The 16,981-nt window shown below is 46.4% G+C and overlaps 1 pseudogene; it reads right to left on the minus strand.

The window, feature by feature from the left end:
• Positions 1-14,422: 14,422 nt before the first annotated feature.
• Positions 14,423-14,936, minus strand: LOC113896263 (annotated as a pseudogene).
• Between the last annotated feature and the right edge of the window lie 2,045 nt (positions 14,937-16,981).

Consider the following 16,981-nt stretch of genomic DNA (forward strand, 5'->3'; position numbering starts at 1 on the left):
ATACACTCCACTATTCTTGCCTGGAGAATCCCATGGACAGAGGAGCCTGGCCGGCTACAGTCCATGGGGCCGCAAAGAGTGGAACATGACTGAAATGTCTTAGCATGCACACTGTTGTGAATGGATTCTTTTTTCCAAATCTGTGTTCTCAAGGGTTGTCACCCATCCACAGAAAGCTACTGTTGCTTTTGCATATTTACATTGTAACTGTTGTGAACACCTTGGTAACACTTCATAAACTCTCTTGGGGTTTCCATGATACAGTGACAACCTCTGAAAACAGCAACATGTGAATTCCTTTCCCATTTCAGCTTAAGAAATCATACTGGTTTTACAGCCCCAGTTGATGCTGAAAGCTCAGCCTTTCTGTACACCTGCACCAAATCAAATCTCAAAGACAGAATTTTGGGTGAAGTAGAAAAGGATAGCCTTATTACTTTGCCAGGCAAAGGGGGCCACAGTGGGCTAATGCCCTCAAAATCATGTGTCCCCACTTGGGGAAGGTAGTGAGAAGTTTTATAGTCATTGTTCAAAGCGGGCATGTTCAGCTTGTGGCCATTCTTCTCATGAGCGCCTGGTGAGTTAAGTAGGAGTCAGCATCATCAACCTTCAGGTCCAGCTAGTCTGGGGTCTACATGTTTGTGGGCTGCATATCACTGTTAATTATTAGCTTCTCTGATGGCTTAAATGGTAAAAAAATGTGCCTGCAATGCAGGAGACCCTGTTTGATTCCTGGGTTGGGAGGATCCCCTGGCGTAGGAAATGGCAACCCACTCCAGTATTCTTGCCTTGAGAATCCCATGGACAGAGAAGCCTGGCAAGCTACAGTCCATAGGTTGCCAAGAGTCGGACAGGACTGAATGAATAACGCTTCTACCTGGAGGGGTTTCAGTATCTGCAAAATAGCTCAAAGGTACTGTTGTGTGTATCCACTATTGGGGAACCAGGACCTTGCCCCAAGGCTGTTCCTGACTTTGGTTTTCCCTGGTCTTGTGTCCCCTCCCTTCCCTAATTAGCAACTGCTTGAATCTGCCATTAGAACTCAAGGAATTTCACGGAGGCTGAGTGAAGGCTGTTTCCTATAATCAAAGAAAGGGGGAAATCAAAGGCCTTGTGCCCAGGAGCCCCCTGGGCCCTGTGTGGTATCAGAGTGGGCATTGATTCAAGTGCTACCTGTCCTACCATTATGAACTGTTTTGTTATCCTGCCTTATGGAGCTTGCCAGCACCTCCACAGTGTGGTCAACCTGCCCCGGTGATGTTGGTGAATTACTGTCCATAGAAGGGATTTACTAGAAGGCTTCATGGAAAAGAGAAGGGGGCATGAGCCTTCTGAAGGTCCTCACCATTCCATTCAGCCCTCTTGAGGTGCAGGCTTCAGGGATTTTGGGGAGATGTTCCGGAGTTTAGTATGGACCTCTTGCCCATCTCCCTGTACCTCTGTGAACCCCTGCCCCTGGTCAAGGCACATGTGGGTCCCCAGTGAAAAAGGTAGAAGATGCTACTGGTACACTGTTTCTTGGAGACTTCTGTGAAGGTTTCAAGTGTTTAACAATGGTACCAGAAGTCCTGTCCATTTATTCATTCACGTTAAAGATAGAATCACCTTAAAACTAAAAATAGAGTTACCATATGACCCAGCAATCCCACTCCTGAGCCTATATCCAGAGAAAGTGAATGAGTGAGTGAAAGTCACACAGTCGTGTCGTCTGACTCTTTGCGACCCTGTGGACCATACAGTCCACAGAATTCTCCAGGCCAGAATACTGGAGTGGGTGGCCTTTCCCTTCTCCAGGGGATCTTCCCAACTCAGGGATCAAACTATAATTCAAAAAGACACATGCACCCTTATGTTCATAGCAGCACTGTTTACAATAGCTAAGACATGGAAACAACCTAAATGCCCATCAGCAGGTGAATGGGTAAAGAAGATGTGGTGCATATATTATAGTGGACTATTACTTAGCCATAAAAGGAACAAAACTGGGTCACTTGTAGAGATATGTTGATTGTGTTATTTGATCTTCATCTCTGTTTCTGATTCAGCGTTCATAAAATGTTGAAATTTCCTAAGATGATCTAGAAACTGTCATACAGAGTGAAGTTATGTCAGAAAGAGAAAAACAAATATCATATACTAACCCATATATGTGGAATCTAGAAAAATGATATAGACGAACTTATTTGCAAGGCAGAAATAGAGACACAGACACGGAGAACAAGCATATGGACACCAAGGGGAAAAGGGGGCTTGGTTGGAAGGGGAGCTTGGAGTTGACACATACACACTATGACATTACGAGAACCTACTGTATAGCCCAAGGAACTCTACTCAGTGCTCTGTGGTGAACTAAATGGGAAGGAAATCCAAAAACAGGGGATATATGTATACATACAGCTGATTCACTTTGGTGTACAACAGAAATTAACACATTGTAAAGCAACTATACACCAATAAAAATTTTAAAGTAAAAGAAATACCTAACTTCCATTAAAGCAAAAAATAAAAAGAGTGTTATTTTCCTGTTTTACCTAGAATCTCTGGTGAATATTAGTGGTGTCACGCGAGTGTATGTTCCTCGGTTCTTTGTCTCGTCACAACAAAGATTTGGAGCGACGGACATTAAAGCCTTTGGCGCGTCACAGCTCTCGGGTCTTGGACAAACCGTGCTACAGCTCTTAGGCAAATCAGTGTTACAGCTCTATTTTATTTAGAAGATAGCAGGAGAGTGAGAGAGAGAGAGAGAAAGAAAAAAGCGCACGCATGCGGGAGAGAGAGTCCGTGAGAAAGCGCTTTGGCTCCTCCTTTTATATGTTTTTCCTTCATCTGGGTCTGCCCTATGCAAATTGGGCTTAGCCAGGAGTGCTGTTTGTTCTGCCTGAAGTCTTCACTCTGGTCCTCGGACCTTCCTTTGACCTTCCTTGTCTTTTAGCCACCGCCATTTTGGACTCCTTTTCCCTATTCTGCCTACCGAACAGTGGCATCTCCTGATGAGCCTTTGGTTCATCTGCTCCAATCTATTAGGACAACGAAGTCTATTTTTATCTGAATAGATTTTCCAACACTGACTAGCTTCTGCCATCCTGGAACCTGTCTTAATTGATGATGGTAGGATTGTTTTATTCCAGTATCTCTAGATTTACCTGGATAAGACTTGATTTTGTTCTTTTTGCTTTCATGGAGATGGGGGGCAGTCTGTGGATTCCTTTTTCATTTTATCTTTGGAGGCTTAATATTGGGGCCTGCTGGTTGTTATTGTTCAGTCACTTGGTCATGTCTGACTCTTTGCAACCCCATGGACTGCAGCATACAGTCTATGCATGCTGTCCTTCACTATCTCCCAGAGTTTGCTCAAACTCATGTCCATTGAGTCAGTGATGCCATCCAACCATCTCATCCTCTGTCATCCCCTTCTCTTCCTGTCTTCAGTCTTTCCCAGCATCAGGGTCTTTTCTTTTCCATCAGGGGCCATAGTATTGGAGTTTCAGTATCAGTCCTTCCAATGAATATTTAGGGTTGATTTCCTTTAGGATTGACTGGTTCCTGGCTGTCCAAGGGACTCTCAAGTGTCTTCCCCAGCACCACAGTTTGAAGGTATCAATTCTTTGGTATTCAGCCTTCTTTATGGTCCAGGTCTGACATCCATACATGACTATTGGAAAAACCATAGCTTTGACTATATGGATGTTTGGTTGCAAAGTGATGTCTCTGCTTTTTGATGCAGTGTCTAGGTTTCTCATAGCTTTTCTTTCAAGGAGCAAGCATCTTTTAATTTCATGGCTGCAGTCACCATCCACAGTGATTTTGGAGCCCAAGAAAATAAAGTCTGTCACTGTGCTTGAAGGTACTTATATTGTGAATAACTAAAGACCCCTTTATAGCTTCCCTGGTGGCTCAGACGGTAAAGCATCTGCCTGCAATGCAGGAGACCTAGGTCCGATTCCTGGGTCAGGAAGATCCCCTGGAGAAGGAAATGGCAATCCACTCCAGCACTCTTGCCTGGAAAATCCCATGGACAGAGCCTGATAGGCTACAGTCCATGGGGTCGCAAAGAGTAGGACACGACTGAGCGACTTCACTTTCACTTTCCTTTATATCTCTTGTCACTTAGGAAATTCCAGCATTTGATGAGCTCTGAGCCGGGAACTGAGACAAAGACCAAATACATGTTTATTATTACTAATTTCAGTATCACCATACCTCAGTCAAAAACTCTGTCCCCGTCAGTAGTCACCCCATGCCCTCCCCAGCCCCTGACAACCAGGAACCCACTCTCTGTGTTTGTGAATCAGCCTGTTTTGAATGTTTCCCATCAGTGGAATCACACCCCGCGTGTCCTTCTGTGTCTGCTTATCTCACTGAGCATCGTGTTCTCAGGGTCCGTCCACGTGGTAGCAAGTGTCAGGGCTTCTCCCCTTTTCAGGGCTAAGGGATGCTCCCTTGTGTGGAGGAACTATGTAGCGTTTATCCATCATCTGTGGATGGACACTTGGTGTGAACTGTGCTGCTATAAATATTCATGAATGAGTATTTGTTTGAACATATCCTTTTCAACTATTTTTGGTAGAGACCCATGGCATCACCTTGAGGCAAAACTCTCTCATGTCTTTCCTTAAATATTCTGCTGCTCTTGGGGTCAATTTATGTAATTTGTGCTTTTTCTAGAAAATTATCCATTTTATCCCAGTTTTCAAGTTCATTAGCATAGAATCCTCCACTGTTTTATCTTTGTGCATCCAAATAGCCTCAGTATTTATGGTTTCATAGCCTTTCTCTCATTCCTAATTCTCATTTGTGTTTCTTCTGACTGTCTTGATTCTACCAGCTGGTTTGTCTATTTTAGAGCATTTTCTTTTCTTTTTTATTTTCAGGGAAGCAGCTACGGGGTTTATTTATTAATTCTGCTGTGTTCCCCTTTTCTAACTTGTTAATTTCAGCTTTTATCTTTATTAATTTGTTCCTCTGTTTTCATTAGCTCTGTTTTAGGGTTGTTGCCTTCTTGAGATGCTGGCTTTATTTACATTCACTGTCTTTTCCTTTAGCTACGGAAGCACTTAAGGCATTAGATTTGTACCTGGCCACCACCCATAGATTTTTGGTGAGGATAGTTTTGTTAGCATTGTTTCTCAAGGACTCAAATTGTTTTGATCACAAAATTACTACTTTTTCATGCTTTGGTACTGGTGGCTCAGGCTGTAAAGAATCTGCCTGAACCAAGTTCAGTCCCTGGGTCAGGAAGATCCCCTGGAGAAGGGCATGGCAACCCACTCCAGTTTTCTTGCCTGGAGAATCCCACGGACAGAGGAGCCTGGCGGGCTACAGTTCATGGGGTCACAGAGTCGGACACAACTGAGTGGCTAACAGTAATTGTGGTTGACAAATATGGCAGCATTCTTTCCACTGTAAGGAATGGATCAGGATTTCTTCAGGGCTCACGAGGTGCCTGGCTTTTTAAAAAAAAATACATGGATATATTTAATATTTTATACACCTACATACACATATATAGGTATATGTGTATGTATTCTTGCTTTATAGAATTTCGGATGAGCCTTGCATTCCTTCTAATAAGTTCAAGTTTGTGAAAATTTAAACTTTATATTTGCTGTAGAAGGTTATCAGGTGATAATTTCATGTCAGCTTCTAAGAGTTTCAATAAAGTCAAAAATAAACACGTCTAGAATGTTATCTCTAAGTCTTCCTCTTCTTGACAAGATCTACAGCCTTAATATAGTTTTATAAATGTATTTCTTTATATTTATTTTTGGCTGCTCTGAGTCTTCGATGCTACATGGGCTTTTCTCTAGTTGCAGTGCGCAGGCTTCTCATTGCGATGGCTTCTCTTGTCAAGCATGGGCTTAATTGCCTTATGGCATATAGGATCTTCCCAGACCAGGGATAGAACCCATGTCCCCTGCATTGGCAAGCAGATTCCTAACCAATGGACCATCAGGGAAGCCCAACATCCTTAGTATTTCTTAAAATTAGTTTTTTTCAGAGTATAGTTGCTTCACAATGTGTTAGTTTCTACTGTGTGTATGTTAGTTGCTCGGTCGTGTCTGACTCTTTGCAACCCCATGGACTGTAACCTGCCAGGCTCCTCCGTCCATAGTATTTTCCAGGCAAGAGCACTGGAGTGGGTTGCTATTTCCTTCTCCAGGGATTCTTCCCAACCCAGGGATCAAACCCAGGTCTCTCACATTGTAGGGCAGACCCCTTACCATCTGAGTCACCAGGGAAGCCTAGTTTCTACTGTTCAGTTCAGTTCAGCCACTCAGTTGTGTCTGACTCTGCAACCTCATGGACTTTAGCACGCCAGGCCTCCCTGTCCATCACCAACTGCCGGAGTTTACTCAAACCCATGTCCATTGAATCAGTGATGCTATCCAACCATCTCATTTTCTGTTGTCCCCTTCTCCTCCTGCCTTCAATCTTTCCCAGCATCAGGGTCTTTTCAAATGAGTCAGTTCTTTGCATCAGGTGGCCAAAGTATTCAACATCAGTCCTTCCAATGAACACCCAGGACTGATCTCCTTTAGGATGGACTGGTTGGATCTCCTTGCAGTCCAAGGGACTCTCAAGAGTCTTCTCCAACACCACAGTTCAAAAGCATCAATTCTTTGCACTCAGCTTTCTTTATAGTCCAACTCTCACATTCATACATGACTACTGGAAAAACCATAGCCTTGACTAGACGTACCTTTGTTGGCAAAGTAATGTCTCTGCTTTTTAACATGCTGTCTAGGTTGGTCATAACTTTCCTTCCAAAGAATAAGTGTCTTTTAATTTCATGGCTGCAGTCACCGTCTGCAGTGATTTTGGAATCCCCAAAAATAAAATCTGTCACTGTTTCCACTGTTTCCCCATCTATTTGCCATGAAGTGGTGGGACCGGATGCCATGATCCTAGTTTTCTGAATGTTGAGCTTGAAGTCAACTTTTTCACTCTCCTCTTTCACTGTACAGCAAAGTAAAGTCAGCTATATATAGACATATATCCCCTCTTTTTCGGATTTCCTTCCCATTTTTGGTCACTGCAGAGCATTGAGTAGAGCTTCCTGTGCTATGTAGTAGGTTCTCATTAGTTATCTATTGTATACATAGTATCAACAGTGTATACCTGTCAATCCCAACCTCCCAGTCCACCCCACCCTCCAGTAGGTGGCTGGCTTTTGATCCAGGGCCTTTAAAAGAATTCTGTTCTCTGTCCCAGGAGAGTCTGATATGTCTATTAGCTTGATCTCATCATTTAAACCATACTGATCCTTCCCTGCCTTATTTTTCTGTGTATCCTTTTCAACAAGTACTAGGAGAAATGGGTTAAAGCCTGTTATGAGGCATCTACCCATTATTTCCTTGTCTTTCTAACACTATTTCCTTTATGTGACAGCTTGGTGTCTTTAATATCCTTGGCACTTTTAAGTGCCTGACAGTTATCTTTCTGTGTGTTCCCTTTAAGCCTCTACATGCACATATATCCCCTGGAGAATTGTTGGGCTTGATTGTTTTACTTTAATTTTGCCTCAAAAATGGAAGCCCTTTTTGGGGGCTGTAGATTCAGACCTCTCTTCACCCGAGGAAAGTTTTCTTCTGTTACATTGTGGAATATGGTTCTGTTTGGGAACATCAGCCCTCTGTCTTATCTGTTTTTCCCCTCTGCCTTCTGGCATGATTGAGCAAACTAGTGGCCACTTTGAATCGCCGTAATGTTGATTCTGATCTGTACCACATATGATGATAGTTTTGCTGTCATTAATTGACAGGCTTTGCTCTGCCAGCCTTCTTTTGATCTGAGTCTCTCATCTTACTTAGCATTTCATCTTTCATCTTTTTTCTATAAAATCGTTGACTTCTTTCTTTTCTTTGAGATTATACAGAACGTTTGTCTTCTGTTTCCTGGAGTAGATCTCTGGGCCACATATGTCCCTGTCTTCTGTTCATGCCAACAACTTAAACAGTCCCTTAAGGGCTTCCCTGGTGGCTCAGTGGTTAAAAATCCACCTGCCAATGCAGGAGACATGGGTTTAGTCCCTGGTCCGGGAAGACCCCACATGCTTCGGAGCAACTAAGTCCATATGTCACAACTATTGAGCCTGTGCTCTAGAGCCTGTGTTCCACAGCAAGAGAAGCCACTCCAGTGAGAAGTCTGTGCACCACAGCTGAGCAGCACCCGCTCTCCACAACTAGAGAAAGCCTGCTCACAACAACAAAGACCCAGAACAACCGAAAGTAAATAAGTAAAATTATATATATTAGAAAAAACAAAACAGCCCCTTCAGGTATGGCTGTATCCAGCTTCTGACCAGAGCTCGGGCACTGCTTTGGGACACCTCCCTGTGGTCTACAGAATAATGGCCCCAAAGATGTTCCTGTCTGGTCCCAGGATCTGTGGATGTGTCACCTCACACAGAAGAGGGGACTTGGCAGGAAGGATTAAGTTAAGGCCTCTGAGATGGGGATGATCCTGGATTTTCTGGGGGCCCAGTGTCATCACAGGGTCCTTTTAAGAGGGAGGTGGGAGGGACAGAGGCAGAGAGAGATGGGAGATGCTGGGCTGCTGATTGTGATGGAGGGAGGGGCTGTGAGCCAAGGATGTGGACATCTCTAGAAGCTGGAAAAGGGGGTAGCTAGTGCTTCCCAGGAGCCTCTGGAGGGACCAGCCCTGCCCACACCTGGATTTAGTCCTGTAAGGCCTCTGACCTCCAGGGCTGTGTCGTGGGGAAAAAAAAAAAGTGAAAGTGAAGTCACTCAGTTGTGTCCGACTCTTTGCAATCCCGTGGACTGTAGCCTACCAGGCTCCTCCATCCATGAGATTTTCCAGGCAAGAATACTGGAGTGGGTTGCTATTTCTTTGTCCAGGAGATCTTCCCGACCCAGGGATTGAACCCAGGTCTCCTGCATTGTAGGCAGAGGCTTTAACCATCTGAGTGCATTGGAACAAGAAACTAAAGGCCTGGATTGCAGGAAGTGCCCCCATGCTTGGGGAAAGGTGAGTCTGGCTCTTGCCCTAAGCCGAGGCAGGGAGAAGCTTCCTTAGCTGCACATAGCTCCCTCACCCCCTGAATACGCCCTCTCATTGGGCGGTCCTCAGAGGCCAGGCCAGCTGAGGGGTCTCTCATCAGCCCTGGAAGTTGCCTCCAGCTCTGCACAATCATTGTTACAGGGCAACAGGCTCCCGGCTGTGCCCTCGCCCTATTCTGCAAATCCGGGTGTGTACTGGGCTGTGGGCTGGATGCTAGAGGCTGGTGTGGGGGTGGGGCAGCATTTGACCTTGCACACTGGACATTGAGGGACCGGCCAAGCGGCGGGGAGTGTGGGGAACCGGGGACCATGGGGGCCATGGGCCAGCCGGCAGCATCCATCTCCCAGGCCAATCAGCGCTCCCCGGCAGATCCATGTGGGTCGATGCAAAATTAATTAGAGTAATCAACTCTGCCGCAGCATGGAGAGCAGCCACACAGGTTTAGGCCACTAATTGGTGGGAGCTGACAGTGTGTCCCCTGTGTCGTCAAGGTATTAACACTCCTCCCCTCTCCATAGATTAATTACCTTTTTGCATCTTGTTCTTCATTCGTTGATCCTGAACCAGTCCTTCCTGGGGAGGAGGAATGGAGGTGGTGGGAGAGGGAGCAGCATAGTGGACTCTGGGCTCCCCCTGTCCCTTCCCCAAATGTGGGGAGAGACTGAGGCCCAGAGGGTAGCAGAAGGCTACATCCAAGACAGAAAGTGAAGCCCCTGAGAACCAACCAGGCCTGGAAGCGGTGGCCTGCAGCCCTATTGGATGTGGGACTCAATGGGGACAGTGTCCACATATCCATCTGTCCATCTGGTCATCCATCCATGCGTATGGTCATCCATCCATCCACCCCCAGCCCATCCATCCATCCACCATCCATCCATCCATCCATCCATCCACTATCTATCCATCCATCTACCATCTACCACCCATCCATCCATCATCCATCCATCCATCCATCCATCATCCATCCACCATCCACCCATCCACCATCCACCCATCCATTCACCCAGCCATCCACCCATCCATCCATCTATCATCCATTCATCCATCCACCCATCCGTCCATCTACCATCCATCCACCATCCATCCATCCATCCACCCATCCACCATCCATCCACCATCCATCCATCCATCTGTCCATCCATCCATCTATCATCCACCCATCCATCCATCTACCATCCATCCACCATCCATCCATCCACTGCTCATACATTAATCATCCCTCTATCCATTCTTTCATCCATCCACCCAACCATAGACTTATTCATTCCTTCATCCATCCACTCAATCACCTAGTTATCCATCCATCATTCATTCATTCATCCTCCCAAATATCCCTCATCCATCCACAGACGCACCCACCCATTCATTTATCTATCCATCCATTCATCCACCATTTATAATACGTTCTTGTATCCATCCATCCATCTACCCATCCATCCATTCATCTATTAATATATCATCCATCATCCATCCATAGGCCCATCCATTCTTCCATCTATCCATAGACTTATCCATCCATCCACTCATCCTTATATGCACCATCTATTATATGATTTTCTATCTATCCATCCATTCATCTACTAATATATCACTCATTATCCATCCATAGGCCTATCCATTCATTCATGCATCCATAGACTCATCAATCCATTCATTCATCTACCCAGCCAGCCAGTCAGGCTTACCTTCATCATCTATAATATGCTCTTATATCCATCCATCCATCCACCCATCTGTCCATTCATCCATTCATCTATTAATACATCACCAATCATCCATCCTTAGGCCCATAGATTTATCTGTCATCCATCATCCATCATCCCCCTATCTTTCCATCTGTCCAATCCTCCATCTACCCAACCATTTCTTGCCATATTGATGTCAGCACTTATTCACATAACCTAGTCTGCCTACCTCAGAGAAGGCAATGGCACTCCCCTCCAGTACTCTTGCCTGGAAAATCCCATGGACGGAGGAGCCTGGTGGGCTGCAGTCCATGGGATCGCTAAGAGTTGGACACGACTGAGTGACTTCACTTTCACTTTTCACTTTCATGCATTGGAGAAGGCAATGGCAACCCACTCCAGTGTTCTTGCCTGGAGAATCCCAGGGATGGGGGAGCCTGGTGGGCTGCCGTCTATGGGGTCGCACAGAGTCAGACACGACTGAAGCGACTTAGCAGCAGCAGCAGCATCAGTCTGCCTACATATTCACTTGCCGATCATGGCTTCATTCATTCCTTCATCCTCCTACCACCTAGACATTCATCCATTCCACTGTCTACCTGTGAACTCCCTTCCCCATCCCGTCACAAGGTCACATTTAATTGACTGCCTATGTGCCAGGCCCTGTTCTAAGACCTTCCCATGTTTTCTCTCATCTAGCCTTCACCACCCTTCTATGCTTTGAGCCGTCTATAGACGGCTGTCTATAGTCTACACTCACCTGTGTCCCCATCCATATGTCTGCCTCCCCATCTACCCATCAACTTTTAGCTGGCCCTTCAGTGCAGGGGTGACTCAGAGCTGGGAAGGGACCCTCAGTCCTCTGCCCAGGGAAGGATGAGACTCAAAGACCCGGAGATGGAATCTGAGTGGTGGATGTGAGGTAGGGGAGACGAGGTGGATGTTTCAACCAGAAAAGAGTCTTCAGATCTGGGCTCAGGAAGATGCTCTGGTCTTGGGGACAATGGCACACCAGCAGTACATTTTATTTCTTTTTTCTCCTTTTCTTTTTTTGTATGTGCCATGTGGCTTGTTGGACTTAGCTTCCCAACCAGGGATGGAACCCGTGCCTCTTGTGGTGAAAGCATGGATAACCACTGGACAGCCAGGGAAGTCCCAATACATTTTAAATTCTGAGCCTGTTTACTTTATTACATGTAGTGGCAAATGATATTTTCAGCCACGGCAGATAGAACAGAGCAAAAAGACCATCATCTCAGTCCCTTCCCAAGGGACATGCATTACTGGGGTCAGGGGTCTCTTTGCAGACACAGGCTGGGGTTGTGCAAGCGTGTGTCACCCACACATGTCTCGGCTGATGCTCTCTTACTGCACGATTTTCCCTGGACCCCTGGTTCACATGGGCACTTAGAGATGTGCAGTGTCTAGACTGAGAAGCCTCCTTTCTAAGGTTGTTCAGGTTTATTTTGGTTCTTGGCAGCATCCCACCCTGATGCAATGGGCAAAAACCACAGTGAGGAAATTCCCATAAGAGGAAATGCAAATAACCAATAACATGAAAAACCAGAATTCATGAATTAGAACCACAGCATTCCGATGTGGTAGGATTCTGTTCACATAACGAGCGGTCATTTGTTAAAATGCATCAAACTACAGACCAAGATCTGTGCATTTCACTGCAAATACATTTTACCTCGTTTTTTCCCCGTTAAAAATGTTTTTGTATTGTGGTAAAATCTACATGACATAAAACCCACCATCTCAACCATTTTTGAGCGCACAGCTCAGTGGCATTAAGCACATTCACATTGTCATGCAACCATCCCCACCATCATTGTCCCCCACCATCATCTTCCCAAACTGAAGCTCTGCTCCCATGAAACACTGACTCCTCCTATCCTCCCCCAGTCCCTGGCCCCACCATCTACTTCGGTCTCTGTGGATCTGACTCCTCCAGGGACCTCCTGTGAGTGGAATCAGCTTTCTATGTCTGCTTCTCTCACTGAGCATCACTTCATTGAGGTTCACCCAGGTTGTAGCAGGTGTCAGAATCTCTATCCTTTCTAAGGCTGAGTAATATTCCACTGCACAGTTGGACCACATTGTGTTTGTCCATTATCCATCAGCGGACACTTACATTGTTCCCACCTATGGCTCCTGTGAATCCTGCTGCTGTGAATATGTGTGTACTTGTTTCAGTTCCTGCTAAGTCACTTCAGTCGTGTCCGACTCTGTGCGACCCCAGAGACGGCAGCCCACCCGTCCCTGTGATTCTCCAGGCAAGAACACTGGAGTGGGTTGCCATTTCCTTCTCCAATGCATGAAAGTGAAAAGTGAAAGTGAAGTTGCTCAGTCATGTCCGACCCTCAGCGACCCCATGGACCGCAGCCCACCAGGCTCCTCCATCCATGGGATTTTCCAGGCAGGAGTACTGGAGTGGGGTGCCATTTCCCAGTAGCTCTTTCCAATTCTTTTGGGTGTATATCTAGAAGTGAAATTACTGATCAGTATACAAATAACTGAAAAGTATACCTCAACATTTCAAGGGTTAAAAAATAACAATTCCCATGGCTGGCATAGATGATGGCAAATGTACCTGCTGGGACACAACTAAAGGATGTGCACTTGGTAATGTTACTTTGGAGATGATTTGAGAAAATGAATCATCAGGGTCTTAATATTTGTCTCATGGTCTCTGACAAGTAACTCCTTTACACTGAGAGTGTCCTGAAGGAAAACTCCACAGTGTGTTCAAGTGTCTAAATTCAAGGATGCTCACAGCTGTCCTGTCTCCAACAGAAAAAAGATGGGAGCCATCTAAGTGTTCAAAACAAGACAATTTGCTCAACAAATGATGATAGGGCTGCCCTCGTGGTCCAGTGGTTAGGAATCCACCTGCCAATGCAGCGGACACAGGTTTGATCCCTGCTCCAGGGAGATTCCATATGCAGAGGCGCAATTAAGCCCATGCACCACAACAGGAGAAGCCACTGCGATGACAAGCCCAATCAGTGCAACCAGAGAGTAGCCCCAAGTTGCTGTAACTAGAGAAAACTCACCTGCAGCAACAAAGACCCAACACAGCCAAAAATAAATAAATCTTTAATGAATAAATATATGATGATATATCTGTGTCCCAGTATTTAAGATGACGACTGCTGAGTATTTACTTAGGAAAACATTCACATACTCTTGTAAACTGACAAGAGAGCAGTGTCTTGGATGAACTACACACAGGAAGAAAAGACTCCCATCAACATGAAAAAGGGTGAAAGGTCACACACAAATGTTTCAGGGCAGATGCTGTAACAGTAGGAAGAGGTGTGAGTGTTCTCCAGTCCATCCATGTAACAAAGTTGCACAAACTGAATGGCTTAAAGCAACAGTATTTATTCTCTCCGGGTTCTGGAGGTCTGACTCCAAGATCCTGGTGTCAGAGGGCTGATTCCTTTTGGAGGTTCTGCAGGAAAAACCCAGCCTCTTTCCCCAGCTCCTGGTGTTGCTGGCAGCCCTTGTCTTATGGCTGCATAACTCCAGTCTCTGCTCCTCCTCTTCACATCACCTTATTCCTTGTATGTTTCTCTGTCTTTTTCTGTCACACCCTAAATCCAGAATGATGTCATCTCAAGACTCTTTCTTTTTTTTTTTTAGCATCACAAATCTTTTCAATAACAAGGTAGAATCTGGGGTTAGTTTGTGTAGCCGAGACTGGCTCATCAGCCTCTGGTGTGCTCGAGCTTCTGGCCCTTGGAGTGTATAGAGGGTTTGGTGTGTCTATGCGGGGTTCCTAGGGCCTTGCTGAAATGCCTGTACACCTCTCAGCCCTGGGGAGGACCAGAGAGGAAGACGGGGCCACAGCCCATGGGGGAGTCCAGGGCCAGCTGGCCCAAGGTGAGGATCTTGCCCCGGCCTTGAGGATGCAACTCTGGGCACAGAGCACACACCTTCAGTTTGGGCACCTCCTAGACACACACATCATTGGCTGCAGCCCCCATGACCATAGCTATCTTGCCTGTCCAGCCTGAAAACTTCATCTTCTCTATCATCTGGAAAAGGGACCAAGGTGGACGGCTGGTGTAGCTCACAATCTCTTCAGTACAACTTGACTGAAAATGGAGGTGCTTGGTCTGGCCTGTTCAGCTTGACCAGCAGCCTTTGATAGGCGTCCTAGCTCTTGGGCTCCTTGCAACGAACCTTTTGGTCCTTGTTATGGTGGATGTCAACCCCCATTATGGCACTTCCTCAGTCAGGTCTGGAAAGCATCTCAATACCCTAACTCATTACATCCGCAAAGACCCTATTTCCAAAGAAGGTCCCATTCTGAGGTTGCGGTGAACATGAATTTGGGTGGGGGGCGACAATGCTATATTCAATTTGTGACAGATGGATGGGACAACTTTTCTTTCATTTTCTCTCCCTTTTATCATGATTGTCTTAAATGCCTAAGCGCCGAAAAATTGATGCTTTTGAACTGTGGTGCTAGAGAAGACTCTTGAGAGTCCCTTGGACTGCAAGGAGATCAAACCAGTCAATCCTAAAGGAAATCAATCCTGAATATTCACTGGAAGGACTGATGCTGAAGCTGAAGCTCCAATAATTCGGCCACCTGATGCAAAGAGCTGACTCACTGGAAAAGACCCTGATGCTGGGAAACTTTGAAGGCAGGAGGAGAACGGGACAACAGAGGATAAGCTGGTTGGATGGCATCACCGACTCAATGGACGTGAGTTTGAGCAAACTCCAGGAGATAGTGAAGGACAGAGAAGCCTGGCATGCTGCAGTCCCTGGGGTCACAAAGAGTTGAACAGGACTGAATGACTGAACAACAAATGAAAATAAAGCCTACATTATTTTAATAGTATGAAATGATATCTCAGGGAGTTCCCTAGTGGCCAGTGGTTAGGATTCAGAGCTTTCACTGCCAGGGCCCAGGTTCCATCCCCGGTCAGTGAACTGAAATCCTGCAAGCCATGCAGTGTGGCCAAAAAAAAAAAAGAAAAAAAAAACCTATATCACAGATTTGATGTTCTATTGAAACAGAGTTGAGGAATGGATTGTGACTTCTGGGCAAATGGGGGTCCAGATGAAGATTGGTTTTCTGGGGTGATGGCTGGTCTTTGTAGTACTTTTGATTTCTGCACTTAATAAGCCCCTAAGTATGGAACCTCACTGGAGAAGGCGATGGCACCCCACTCCAGTGTTCTTGCCTGGAGAATCCCAGGGACGGGGGAGCCTGGTGAGCTGCTGTCTATGGGGCCGCACAGAGTCGGACACGACAAGTGACTTAGCAGCAGCATGGAACCTCACTTCTGACTGTGGGTCTACACTGTTTGCCGCTTCCCTCACTGTCACTTCTCAGCACTTGCAGATACATCTCCCCTTGAACTCACAGCCTGGAAGCAGGAACTGAAATTTTGTCATAATTGTTGGTGACTAAGAGTCACTAGGACCTGAGTGAGTCTCTTTTGGACAAACATGCCTGTGTGTTCATGTTGGGATATTATGGGTACCGCATTTGTGTTCTGGAGACTGAGCAGGTCCTTCCCCATTTTGGGCTCCTGTCTCGTGTCCAACCTCCCTCTCGTACCATTTCAGGCCCAGCCACTGCTTCTGTTCCTCTCCCAGCTGAGCCAGAACTCAGAAGTTTGGCTGAGTCCCTTTTCCATTCCAAGCCTCAGCATTTATCTCTCTGAAATGGGGATGGACAGCAGGACCCACCTCTGACATGGCCACCTCGAGGAGTCGGCATCTGATCATAAGAGCAATAGGGAGTCAGTGAGGGTCTTAGCAGGAGAGTGGCACAAGCTCATTGGCATGTTAGTCCCTCCAGCTGCTGTGAGCAGAAGGGTGTAGGTAGAGGGAACTGCTGGGCAGAGTGCCCATGGTGGGGTCCATCCACCAGCTATGGGGACGTTGACCCCCCAGCTCCGCAGGCCAGCATGCCAGCCGGGGCCTCTGAGGGAAGGAGCAAGCTCTGCCCTTCAGGTCACCCCAGGAGCGAGTGCCCCAGGGGGCTTCTTCATTTAGTCCTGTTTCTGTGTAAGGATTTGTTATCCTGCGGGCCTGAGGGAGTCAAGTTGACAGAGAGAGAGACATGTGAACTGCCACTCTCTGGGTGTCTCTCAGCGCCTTTCTGTCCCCCACCCCTCCCCCTTCTCTCTGTTTCTGTCGCTGTCTCTGGATCCCCCTAGACCCTCCGGCCCTCCCACACTGGGAATTTATGAAATGGCTTTAGCGGGACGGTGGCCAAGTGTCTGCCCGGAGGACCCAGTGGT

This window comes from Bos indicus x Bos taurus, chromosome 7 (genome assembly GCF_003369695.1).
Source record: "Bos indicus x Bos taurus breed Angus x Brahman F1 hybrid chromosome 7, Bos_hybrid_MaternalHap_v2.0, whole genome shotgun sequence".
Classification (NCBI taxonomy): domain Eukaryota; kingdom Metazoa; phylum Chordata; class Mammalia; order Artiodactyla; family Bovidae; genus Bos; species Bos indicus x Bos taurus.